Consider the following 12,876-nt stretch of genomic DNA (forward strand, 5'->3'; position numbering starts at 1 on the left):
GATCGTTGATACAAACAAGTGTTGCATCCCTGTGCTCTGCATCTGATAACATGATAATCTTTAGCTTTGCCAGCTCCCACACTATACTTGATGACTTTGTCTGTCAATCTCCGGCCCTTCGGGAATCAAAGAAGCGTCCTGTCAAATATCAGCACAGAAGTGAAAGAAACATAGATCAATGATCGCGGTAAGCGACAACACGTCGCTACTCGTGCCGAAGACAAAACCATCAACCTGCAGACCCAGACAACAAAGTATCCCGCCCTGGTCGCTTTCTGATTCTGCATGAAGGCGACGAAAACTGAAAGTTGCACATTTCCATCCTAGTACTAACTTAACCAATGATTTTGCACCACCGCAAAACATATTACAAATAAAAAAATCAACAAGAGAACAAAAGTAATGACAAAGGAACTTATCATGATCAAATCAAAGGTTCAAAAGTGAATAGCTAAAAAAATGTTATTATTGTTTTGGCAGGGGCCGCGCGAACGCGTAACCCCTCTACCACTAATTGTGACGTCCGTTCTCCCACTTAGGGAGATGGTAGACCAACGCACTCACCAAGTGCAATGTAAGCCATTGATCTAGGCCACTAGCCTTGTTGATTGCTCGTTGACCCCGTCCAGGTAAGTATGTTGCAATGAAGCACCTAGTCATCAAAATATAGCCTGCTCTTTGATGACCCACAAGTGTAGGGGATCTATCGTAGTCCTTTCGATAAGTAAGAGTGTCGAACCCAACGAGGAGCAGAAGGAAATGATAAGCGGTTTTCAGTAAGGTTTTCTCTGCAAGCACTGAAATAGTAGGTGATAGATAGTTTTGTGATAAGATAAATAGTAATGAGCAAAAAGTAAATAAAGTAAATAAAGTGCAACAAAGTGGCCCAATCCTTTATGTAGCAAAGGATAAGCCTGGAAAAATTCTAATAATGAAGAAGGAGCTTCCGAGGACACATTGGGAGTTATCGTCAAGCTAGTTTTCATCACGTTCATAAGATTCGCGTTCGGTACTTTGATAATTTGATATGTGAGTGGACCGGCATTTGGGTACTGCCCTAACATGGACAAGCATCCCACTTATGATTAACCCCTATTGCAAGCATCCGCAACTACAAAAAGGAGTATTAAGGTAAACCTAACCACAACATTAAACATATGGGTCCATATCAACCCCTAACGAAGCAACGCATAAACTAGGGTTTAAGCTTCTGTCACTCTAGCAACCCATCATCTACTTATTACTTCCCTATGCCTTCCTGTAGGCCCAAATAATGGTGAAGTGTCATGTAGTCGACGTTCACATAACACCACTAGAGGAGAGACAACATACATCTCATCAAAATATCGAACGAATACCAAATTCACATCACTACTAATAGCAAGACTCCGCCCATGTCCTCAGGAACAAACGTAACTACTCACAAAGCATATTCATGTTCATAATCAGAGGAGTAATAATATGCATAAAGGATCTGAACATATGATCTTCCACCAAGTAAACCAATTAATATCAACTACAAGGAGTAATCAACACTACTAGCAACCCACAGGTACCAATTTGTGTTTTTGATACAAGATTGGATACAAGAGATGAACTAGGGTTTTGAGATGAGATGGTGCTGGTGAAGATGTTGATGGAGATTGACCCCCTCTCGATGAGAGGATCGTTGGTGATGACGTTGGTGATGATTTTCCCCTCCCGGAGGGAAGTGTCCCCGGCAGAACAGCTCCGCCAGAGCCCTAGATTGATTCCGCCAAGGTTCCACCTCATGGCGGTGGAGTTTCGTCCCGTAAGCTTGCCCACGATTTTTTCCAGGGGAAAACCCTTCATAGAGCAGAAGATGGACGCTAGAAGCCCACCAGTGGGGCCAGGAGATAGGGGGCCGCGCCCTAGGGGGGCGCCCCCCTGTCTCCTGGACAAGGTGTGGGCCCCCTGGCCTATTTCTTTTGTCCAAAAATTATTATTAAATCTAGAAAGTTGTTTCGTGGAGTCTCAGGTCTTTTGGAGTTGTGCATAATAGGTTTCCAACGTTTGCTCCTTTTCCAACCTGAATTCCAGCTGCAGGCATCCCCCTCTTCATGGTAAACCTTGTAAAATAAGAGAGAATAGCCATAAGTATTGAGATATAATGTGTAATAACAACCCATAATGCAATAAATATCGATATAAAAGCATGATGCAAAATGGACGTATCAACTCCCCCAAGCTTAGACCTCGCTTGTCCTCAAGCGGAAGCCGAAATCGAAAAATATGTCCACATGTTTAGAGATAGAGGTGTCGATAAAAATAAAATGCGGACATGAGGGCATCATGATCATTCTAATAACAACAACATATATGGATTTTGTCATAAGATTTCCTATGTTCAAGTAATAAGCAATTCACAATGTCAAGTATGGTTCAAAAACTTCATTGGGAACTAACAAACTATAATCTCAGTCATTGAAGCAATTGCAATTTATCGTAACATCAGAAAGAGTCAATAATAGAGCTTTTCAGCAAGCTCACATACTCAACCATCTCGTAGTCCCCTATAATTGTAACACTCACGCAATACTTGTGGTTATAAAGTTTCAGCCGGACACTGAGAAAGATAGGGGCTTATTGTGTTGCCTCCCAACATATTCACCTTTAGGTGATGTCAACAATAATAGCCTATGCCAACTTACATCCAATTGGATATATGTATCATGATCTTTCAAACACGAGGAGCTTGCCAAAGGATAAAAAATAAAAAGGGAAAGGTGAGTATCACCTTGACTCAAGCAATAAAGTAAAACATAAAGTAAAAGATAGGCCCTACGCAGAGGGAAGCAGAGTTGTCATGTGCGTTTAGGGTTGATGCATGAAATCTTAATGCAAAAGAACGTCACTTTATATTGCCCCTTGTATGTGGACCTTTATTATGCAGTCCGTCGCTTTTATTACTTCCACAACAAGTTTGTACAAAGTTTTTTTCTCTGCACTAATAAGTCATACATATTTAGAGAGCAATTTTTATTGCTTGCACCGATGACAACTTACTTGAAGGATCTTACTCAATCCATAGGTAGGTATGGTGGACTCTCATGGCAAAACTGGGTTTAAGGATATTTGAAAGCACAAGTAGTATCTCTACTTAGTGCAAGGAATTTGGCTAGCATGAGGGGGAAAGGCAAGCTCAACATGTTTGGAAGGTTAATGACAATATACTTTAACTGAGATGTCGGAAAACATAAACCATTACGCTGTATTCCTTGTCCAACGTCAACTCTTTTAGCATGTCATACTTAATGAGTGCTTCACAATCATAAAAGATGTCCAAGTTAAAATATTTATATTTGAACCCCTCTTTCCTTATCACTTCCTATTAATTGCAACGATGACCAAGGCTACGTTCATCAACTCTCAACAATTTTTATGCCTCATACTTTCTATGTGTGAAGTTATCACTATCCATAAGATCAATATGAACTCTTTTGTTCTTTCTACTTTCTCAAGATCATAGCAACATAGAAAAGCCCTTGACTCAACACTAATCTTTATTATAGATAGCACATGTACTTGATTACATAAAGAGATCACAACGAAAAACTCAAAACTACTTGATATCAAAACTTCGAACTAAAAGATCAAGATACTACTAAAAGGATCGAACTAAATAAAGCGGTAAAGATAGGAGTGTGATGGTGATACGATACCGGGGCACCTCCCCCAAGCTTGGCAGTTGCCAAGGGGAGTGCCCATACCCATGTGATTATTTCTTCGGAGGTGGCGAAGTAGGAGTTGTTGATGAAGTAGGCTTATCGTCCGTCTTCCAAGGCATAGGCTCTCCATCATAAAAGGATGATCGAGTCTCCGGGATCCTTAAATCTGCAGCCAAACTCATTCGCTTGAATCTATATTCATACTCACAGTTCTGGTTTTGCAGGTTATAAATCTGGGCTTGGAGGTGCTCGATTTTCTCTTGAAGCTTGAAGATGGTCTCCCCAATGATTTTGGCATCCAACTTGTGGTTGTTGGTGAACTCCGTGATCATCATCTGGTTGGCGTTGAGTCCACGCTCCACCATCCCTTGACACTTGAAAACTTCTTGTTCCATGGCTTCGAGCTTTGTCTCCATGCTCCCGGTACACCTTGGTCCTTCCACATCGTGGATGTGCAACACCCCCTCACGCATCTCAATGGTTTGAGGGTGATGCAGCACCTCCGCAAGATAGGGGTTGATAACCCTCTCGAAAAACTTGTCCTTGGGAGCGCTTGAAGATGACATGATGCTCTAGATCTGAAACAGAAACAGCTCGAAACAAAAACAGAGGATATTTGCGTGATGTCAAAACCTTCAAGAGTATATATAATGAATTTTTACCGACCAAAATATGTAACATACAAGAAAACGAAGTCCGGGGGGCACACGAGGTGCCCACGAGACAGGGGGCGCGCCCTACAGGGGGGCGCCCTCCTCTCTCGTGGGAGCCTCGTGTCCCTTTCGGACTACTTCTTTCTTCCTAAAATCCTTAAATAATCCAAAACTGATGAAAATTGCCATTAGAGTTGTTTTGGAGTCGGTTTACTTACCGTACCACGTAACTATGCCTTTTCGAAGTCTGGAACGTTCTGGAAAGTGTCTCTTATGTATTCCTCAGGGGTTATGGTTTCAATAATATTAGTTTCAACATTGATAGGATTATCTGAGATATAGTGTTTGATTCATTGACCGTTCACCACCCTCGGACTTGTGCTCTCGAAGTTGTTGATTTTTATCGCACCGGAACGATAGACCTCCTCGATAACATAGGGACCTTCCCATTTTGAGAGAAGTTTTCCTGCAAAAAATCTTAAACGAGAGTTGAACAATAACACATAATCTCCTATGTTAAACTCACGCTTTTGTATCCTTTTATCATGCCAGCGTTTGAATTTTTCTTTGAAAAGCTTAGCATTCTCATATGCTTGGGTTCTCCATTCATCAAGTGAGCTAATATCAAATAACCTTTTCTCACCGGCAAGTTTGAAATCATAATTAAGCTCTTTAATAGCCGAATATGCTTTATGTTCAAGTTTAAGATGTAAATGACATGCTTTTCCATAAACCAATTTATATGGAGACATACCCATAGGATTTTTGTATGCAGTTCTATAGGCCTATAATGCATCATCAAGTTTTTTGGACCAATTCTTTCTAGATCTATTCACAGTCTTTTGCAAAATTAATTTGAGATCTCTATTGCTCAACTCTACTTGACCACTAGACTGCGGGTGATAAGGAGATGCAATTCTATGATTGACATCATACTTAGCAAGCATCTTACGGAAAGCACCATGAATAAAGTGTGAACCACCATCAGTCATAAGATATCTAGGGACTCCAAACCTCGGAAAAATAACTTCTTTAAGCATTTTAATAGAAGTGTTATGATCAGCACTACTAGTTGGAAAAGCTTCTACCCACTTAGTAACATAATCAACAGCAACTAAAATATGTGTATAACCATTGGAGGCAGGAAAAGGTCCCATATAATCAAAGCCCCAAACATCAAACGGTTCAATAATAAGAGAATAATTCATAGGCATTTCTTGACGTCTACTGATGTTACCTATTCTTTGACATTCATCACAAGATACGACAAACTTACGAGCATCTTTGAAAAGAGTAGGTCAATAAAAACCAGATTGTAGTACCTTGTGTGCAGTTCTATCTCCAGCGTGGTGTCCTCCATAGGATTCAGAGTGACACTTGCGTAGGATTTGTTCATGTTCATGCTCAGGCACACAACGTCTAATAATACCATCTATTCCTTCTTTATAAAGGTGTGGATCATCCCAGAAGTAATGTCTTAAATCATAAAAGAACTTTTTCTTTTGCTGGTATGTGAAACTAGGCGGTATATATTTAGCAACAATGTAATTAGCATAATCAGCATACCAAGGAGCAGTACGAGAAGCATTGACGACCGCTAATTGTTCATCAGGAAAGCTATCATTAATAGGAAGTGGGTCATCAAGAACATTTTCTAGCCTAGACAAGTTGTCTACAACGGGGTTGTCAGCTCCTTTTCTATCAACAATATGCAAGTCAAATTCTTGGAGCAAGAGAACCCATCTAATGAGTCTAGGCTTAGCATCTTTCTTTTCCATAAGATATTTAATAGCAGCATGATCAGTGTGAATAGTAACTTTGGAATCAACAATATAAGGTCTAAACTTATCACATGCAAACACAACTGCTAAGAATTCTTTTTCAGTGGTAGCATAATTTCTCTAGGCAGTATCAAGAGTCTTGCTAGCATAATGGATAACATTCAATTTCTTATCGACTCTTTGCCCTAAAATAGCCCCTACAGCATAATCACTAGCATCACACATAATTTCAAAAGGTAAATTCCAATCAGGTGGCTGAACAATAGGTGCAGTGGTCAAAGCTTCCTTAAGTGTTTCAAATGCTTCTACACAATCATCATCAAAGACAAAAGGAAAATCTTTTTGCAATAAGTTAGTCAGAGGCCTAGAGATTTTAGAAAAGTCCTTAATGAACCTCCTATAAAAACCGGCATGACAAGGAAACTTCTTATACCTTTTATGTCCTTGGGACATGGCATCTTTTCAATAGCATCAACTTTGGCTTTATCAACTTCAATACCTCTCTCGGAGATCTTGTGCCCCAAGACAATGCCTTCATTAACCATAAAGTGACACTTTTCCCAATTCAGGACGAAACTAGTGTCTTCGCATCTCTGCAAAACTTGATCAAGGTTGCTCAAACAATCATCAAAATAGGATCCATACACAGAGAAGTCATCCATGAATACCTCAAAAATCTTTTCACAAAAATCAGAAAATATAGCCATCATGCATCTTTGAAAGGTAGCAGGTGCATTACATAAACCAAAAGGCATACGTCTATAAGCAAAAGTACCAAAAGGGCAAGTAAAAGTAGTTTTAGATTGATCCCCCGCTGATACAGGTATTTGAGAGAAGCCAGAATAACCATCTAGAAAGCAAAAATGTGTGTGTTTGGATAGCCTTTCTAGCATTTGATCAATAAAAGGTAAAGGGTAATGATCTTTCTTAGTAGCTTTATTTAACTTACAGAAATCAATTACCATCCTATAGCCTGTAATAATTCTTTGCAGGATCAATTCATCTTTATCATTAGGAACAACGGTAATACCTCCCTTTTTAGGGACACAATGGACAGGGCTTACCCATTCACTATAAGCAACGGGATAAATAATACCTGCCTCAAGGAGTTTTAGTATCTCCTTTCTTACCACTTTCTTCATTTTGGGATTTAATCGTCTTTGAGGATCTCTAACTGGTTTGGCATCTTTCTCCACTGAAATTTTGTGTTGACATAATGTAGGACTAATGCCCTTAAGATCATCCAGGGTATGCCCAATAGCAGCTCGGTGCTTCTTGAGAGTTTTCAATAATCTTTCTTCTTCTTTCTCTGAAAGGTTAGCACTAATAATAACAGGATATATTTATTTTTCATCAAGATAAGCATACTTAAGATTATGAAGTAATGGTTTGAGTTCAAATACGGGATCACCCTTGGGTGGAGGGGGATCCCCAAGAATTTCAACAGGAAGATTATGTTTCAGCATAGGTTCTTGTTTAAGGAACACTTCATCTATTTCTTCCCTTTCCTTCATAAACATATCGTTTTCATGGTCTAGCAAATATTGTTCTAACAGATCAGTTGGAGGAACATCAATGGAAGCAAGACCAATAATTTCATCCTTACTAGATGGTTCCTTTTCACGATGTTGTCTACTAAATTTGGCAAAATTAAACTCATGAGATGTACCGTCTATGCCAATAGTGACAACGTTCCTTTTACAATAAATTTTAGCACTAGCAGTATTCAAGAAGGGTCTATCAAAAATAATGGGACAAAAATCATCTTGTGGGGAACCAAGAACAAGAAAATCAGTAGGGTATTTAATCTTCCCATACAAGACTTCAACATCTCTAACAATCCCAATAGGTTTAATGGTGTCCCTATTGGCAAGCTTCATAGTAACATCAATGACTTCTAATTCAATAGGTGCAATATCGTGCATAATTTCTTTATAAAGATCATAAGGTATCGCATTAGCACTAGCACCCATATCACATAAACCATGATAACAATGATCTCCTATTTTAACAGAGATAACAGGCGTGCCTACAACAGGTCTACGTGTCTTAGTGTCGGGTCTAGCAATATCACCCAAGAAAGAGATAACATGCCCATCTAAATCCTCATCCAAAAGATCTTTAATCATGGCAATACCAGGTTCAACATTAATTTGCTCAGAAGGTGTATATGTCCTGGTATTACTCTTACGAACAACAGTTGAAGCTTTAACATGATCTTTTATCCTAACAGGAAAAGGAGGTTTTTCAACATAAGCAGTAGGAATAATAGGATCACTATATGTAATAGTCTTCTCTTCGACTGTAATAGGTGCAACTACTTTCACTTCAACAGGAGGATTATATTTAAACCACTTCTCTTTAGGGAGATCAACGTGAGTAGCAAAAGTTTCACAAAAAAGTAGCTACTATCTCAGAGTCAAGTCCATACTTAGAGCTAAAACCACAGAAAGCATCGGTATCCATAAAAGATTTAACACAATCAAACTTAGGTGTCATACCTGACTCCTTACCATCGTCGGAACCCCAATCTTCAGAGTTGCATTTAATTTTTTCTAATAAGTCTCATTTGAAATCAATAGTCTTCAGCATATAGGAACCAGCACAGGAAGTATCGAGCAAGTTGCGATTATCAAGAGAAAGCCGAGCATAAAAATTCTGAATAATCATTTCCCGAGAGAGCTCATGATTGGGGCATGAATACAACATTGACTTAAGCCTCCCCCAAGCTTGAGCGATGCTTTCTCCTTCGCGAGGCTAGAAATTATATATGTAATTACGATCACGATGAACAAGATGCATAGGATAGAACTTCTGGTGAAATTCCAACTTCAATCGCTTATAATTCCAAGATCTCGTATCATCACATAGCCTATACCATGTCATTGCATCTCCCTTCAAAGATAAAGGGAAGGCCTTGTTGGGGAACGTTGCAGAAAATTAAAATTTTTCCTACGGTTTCACCAAGATCCATCTATGAGTTCATCTAAGCAACGAGTCTAGGGAGAGAGTTTGCATCTACATACCACTTGTAGATTGCGTGCGGAAGCTTGCAAGGTGATGATGTAGTCGTACTCGACGTGATCCAAATCACCGATGACCTGCGCCGAACGGACGGCACCTCCGCGTTCAACACACGTACGGAACAGCCACGTCTCCTCCTTCTTGATCCAGCAAGGAAGGGAGGAGAGGTTGAGGGAGATGGCACCAGCAGCAGCACGACGGCGTGGTGTTGGTGGAGCTGCAGTACTCCGGCAGAGCTTCGCTAAGCACTATGGAGGTGGAGGAGGTGTTGGGGAGGGAGAAGGAGGCAACCAAAGGCCAGGGCGTTCAGGTATGAAGTCCCTCCTCTCCCCCCACTATATATAGGGGTGCCAAGGGGGGGTGGCCGGCCCTAGGAGATCAAATCTCCTAGGGGGTGCGGCGGCCAAGGGGGGTTTTCCCTCCCCCCAAGGCACCTAGGAGGTGCCTTACCCTCCTAGGACTCTTGCCCCCTTGAACCCTAGGTGCATGGGCCTATGTGGGGCTGGTGCCCTTGGCCCATTAGGCCAAGGCGCACCCCCTTACATCCCATGTGGCCCCCGGGACAGGTGGACCCCTGGGACCCTTCCGGTGGTCCCGGTACAATACCGATAACCCCGAAACTTGTCTCGATGCCCGAAACAGGACTTCCCATATATAAATCTTTACCTCCGGACCATTCCGGAACTCCTCGTGACGTCCGGGATCTCATCCGGGACTCCGAACAACATTCGGGTTACTGCATATACATATCCCTATAACCCTAGCGTAACTGAACCTTAAGTGTGTAGACCCTACGGGTTCGGGAGACATGCAGACATGACCGGGACTCTCTTAGTCAATAACCATCAGCGGGATCTGGATACCCATGATGGCTCCCACATGCTCCTCGATGTTGTCATCGGATGAACCACTATGTCGAGGATTCGATCAAACCCTGTATGCAATTCCCTTTGTCAATCGGTACGTTACTTGCCCGAGACTCGATCGTCGGTATCCCAATACCTTGTTCAGTCTCGTTACCGGCAAGTCACTTTACTCGTACCGTAATGCATGATCCCGTGTCCAACACCTTGGTCACATTGAGCTCAATATGATGATGCATTACCGAGTGGGCCCAGAGATACCTCTCCGTCATACGGAGTGACAAATCCCAGTCTCGATTCGTGTCAACCCAATAGCTACTTTCGGAGATACCTGTAATGTACCTTTATAGTCACCCAGTTACGTTGTGACGTTTGGTACACCCAAGGCATTCTTACGGTATCCGGGAGTTACACGATCTCATGGTCGAAGGAAGAGATACTTGACACTTGCAAAGCTCTAGCAAAACGAACTACACGATCTTTTATGCTATGCTTAGGATTGGGTCTTGTCCATCACATCATTCTCCTAATGATGTGATCCCGTTATCAACTACATCCAATGTCCATAGTCAGGAAACCATGACTATCTGTTGATCACAACGAGCTGGTCAACTAGAGGCTTACCAGGGACATAGTGTGGTCTAAGTATTCACACGTGTATTACGATTTCCGGATAATACAGTTATAGCATGAATACAAGACAATTATCATGAACAATGAAATATAATAATACTTTTATTATTGCCTCTAGGGCATATTTCCAACAGTCTCCCACTTGCACTAGAGTCACTAATCTAGTTACATTGTGATGAATCGAACACCCATAGAGTTCTGGTGTTGATCATGTTTTGCACGCGAGAGAGGTTTAGTCAGCGGATCTGCAACATTCAGATCCGTGTGCACTTTGCAAATCTCTATGTCTCCATCTTGAACATTTTCACGGATGGAGTTGAAACGACGCTTGATGTGCCTGGTCTTCTTGTGAAACCTGGGCTCCTTTGCGAGGGCAATAGCTCCAGTGTTGTCACAGAAGAGTTTGATCGGCCCCGACGCATTGGGTATGACTCCTAGGTCGGTGATGAACTCCTTCACCCAAATCGCTTCATGTGCTGCCTCCGAGGCTGCCATGTACTCCGCTTCACACGTAGATCCCGCCACGACGCTCTGCTTGCAGCTGCACCAGCTTACTGCTCCACCATTCAACATATACACGTATCCGGTTTGTGACTTAGAGTCATCCAGATCTGAGTCGAAGCTAGCGTCGAAGTAACCCTTTACGACGAGCTCTTCGTCTCCTCCATAAACGAGAAACATGTCCTTTGTCCTTTTCAGGTACTTCAGGATATTCTTGACCGCTGTCCAGTGTTCCTTGCCGGGATTACTTTGGTATCTTGCTACCAAACTTACGGCAAGGTTTACATCGGGTCTGGTACACAGCATGGCATACATAATAGATCCTATGGCTGAAGCATAGGGGATGACACTCATCTCTTCTTTATCTTTTGCCGTGGTCGGTGACTGAGCTGAGCTCAGTCTCATACCTTGTAACATAGGCAAGAACCCCTTCTTGGACTGATCCATTCTGAATCTCTTCAAAATCTTATCAAGGTATGTGCTTTGTGAAAGACCTATGAGGCGTCTCGATCTATCTCTATAGATCTTGATGCCTAATATATAAGCAGCTTCTCCAAGGTCCTTCATTGAAAAACACTTATTCAAGTAGGCCTTAATGCTGTCCAGAAATTCTATATTATTTCCCATCAGGAGTATGTCATCTACATGTAATATGAGAAATGCTACAGAGCTCCCACTCAATTTCTTGTAAACGCAGGCTTCTCCATAAGTCTGCATAAACCCAAACGCTTTGATCATCTCATCAAAGCGAATGTTCCAACTCCGAGATGCTTGCACCAGCCCATAAATGGATCGCTGGAGCTTGCATACTTTGTTAGCGTTCCGAGGATCGACAAAACCTTCCGGCTGCATCATATACAGTTCTTCCTTAAGATGCCCGTTAAGGAATGCTGTTTTGACGTCCATCTGCCATATCTCATAATCATAGTATGCGGCAATTGCTAACATGATTCAGACGGACTTTAGCTTCGCTACGGGAGAGAATGTCTCGTCGTAGTCAATCCCTTGAACCTGTCGATAACCCTTAGCGACAAGTCGAGCTTTATAGATGGTAACATTACCATCCGCGTCCGTCTTCTTCTTAAAGATCCATTTGTTTTCTATCGCTCGCCGATCATCGGGCAAGTCTGTCAAAGTCCATACTTTGTTTTCATACATGGATTCTATCTCGGATTTCATGGCTTCAAGCCATTTGTTGGAATCCGGGCCCGCCATTGCTTCTTCATAGTTCGAAGGTTCATTGTTGTCTAACAACATGATTTCCAGGACAGGGTTGCCGTACCACTCTGGTGCGGAACGTGTCCTTGTGGACCTACGAAGTTTAGCAGTAACTTGATCCGAAGTACCTTGATTATTATCATGGTTTTCCTCTTCAGTTGGTGTGAGCATCACAGGAACGGTTTCCTGTGCTGCGTCACTATCCCGCTCAAGAGGTAGTACTTCATCGAGTTCTACTTTTCTCCCACTTACTTCTTTCGAGAGAAACTCTTTTTCCAGAAAGCATCCGTTCTTGGCAACAAAGATCTTGCTTTCGGATCTTAAGTAGAAGGTATACCCTACAGTTTCCTTAGGGTATCCTATGAATACGCATTTTTCCGACTTGGGTTCGAGCTTTTCAGGTTGAAGTTTCTTGACATAAGCTTCGCATCCCCAAACTTTTAGAAACGACAGCTTAGGTTTCTTTCCAAACCATAATTCATACGGTGTCGTCTCAACGGATTTAGACGGTGCC

The 12,876-nt window shown here is 41.8% G+C and overlaps 1 non-coding gene across 1 annotated transcript; it reads right to left on the reverse strand.

Moving 5' to 3' along the window:
• Positions 1-476: 476 nt before the first annotated feature.
• LOC119342245 lies at positions 477-637 on the reverse strand. Its single transcript, XR_005165480.1, has one exon. It is a non-coding gene; the product is annotated as a U1 spliceosomal RNA (small nuclear RNA).
• Positions 638-12,876: the final 12,239 nt, after the last annotated feature.

Source organism: Triticum dicoccoides, chromosome 7B (assembly GCF_002162155.2).
Source record: "Triticum dicoccoides isolate Atlit2015 ecotype Zavitan chromosome 7B, WEW_v2.0, whole genome shotgun sequence".
In the NCBI taxonomy this organism is placed as follows: Eukaryota; Viridiplantae; Streptophyta; class Magnoliopsida; order Poales; family Poaceae; genus Triticum; species Triticum dicoccoides.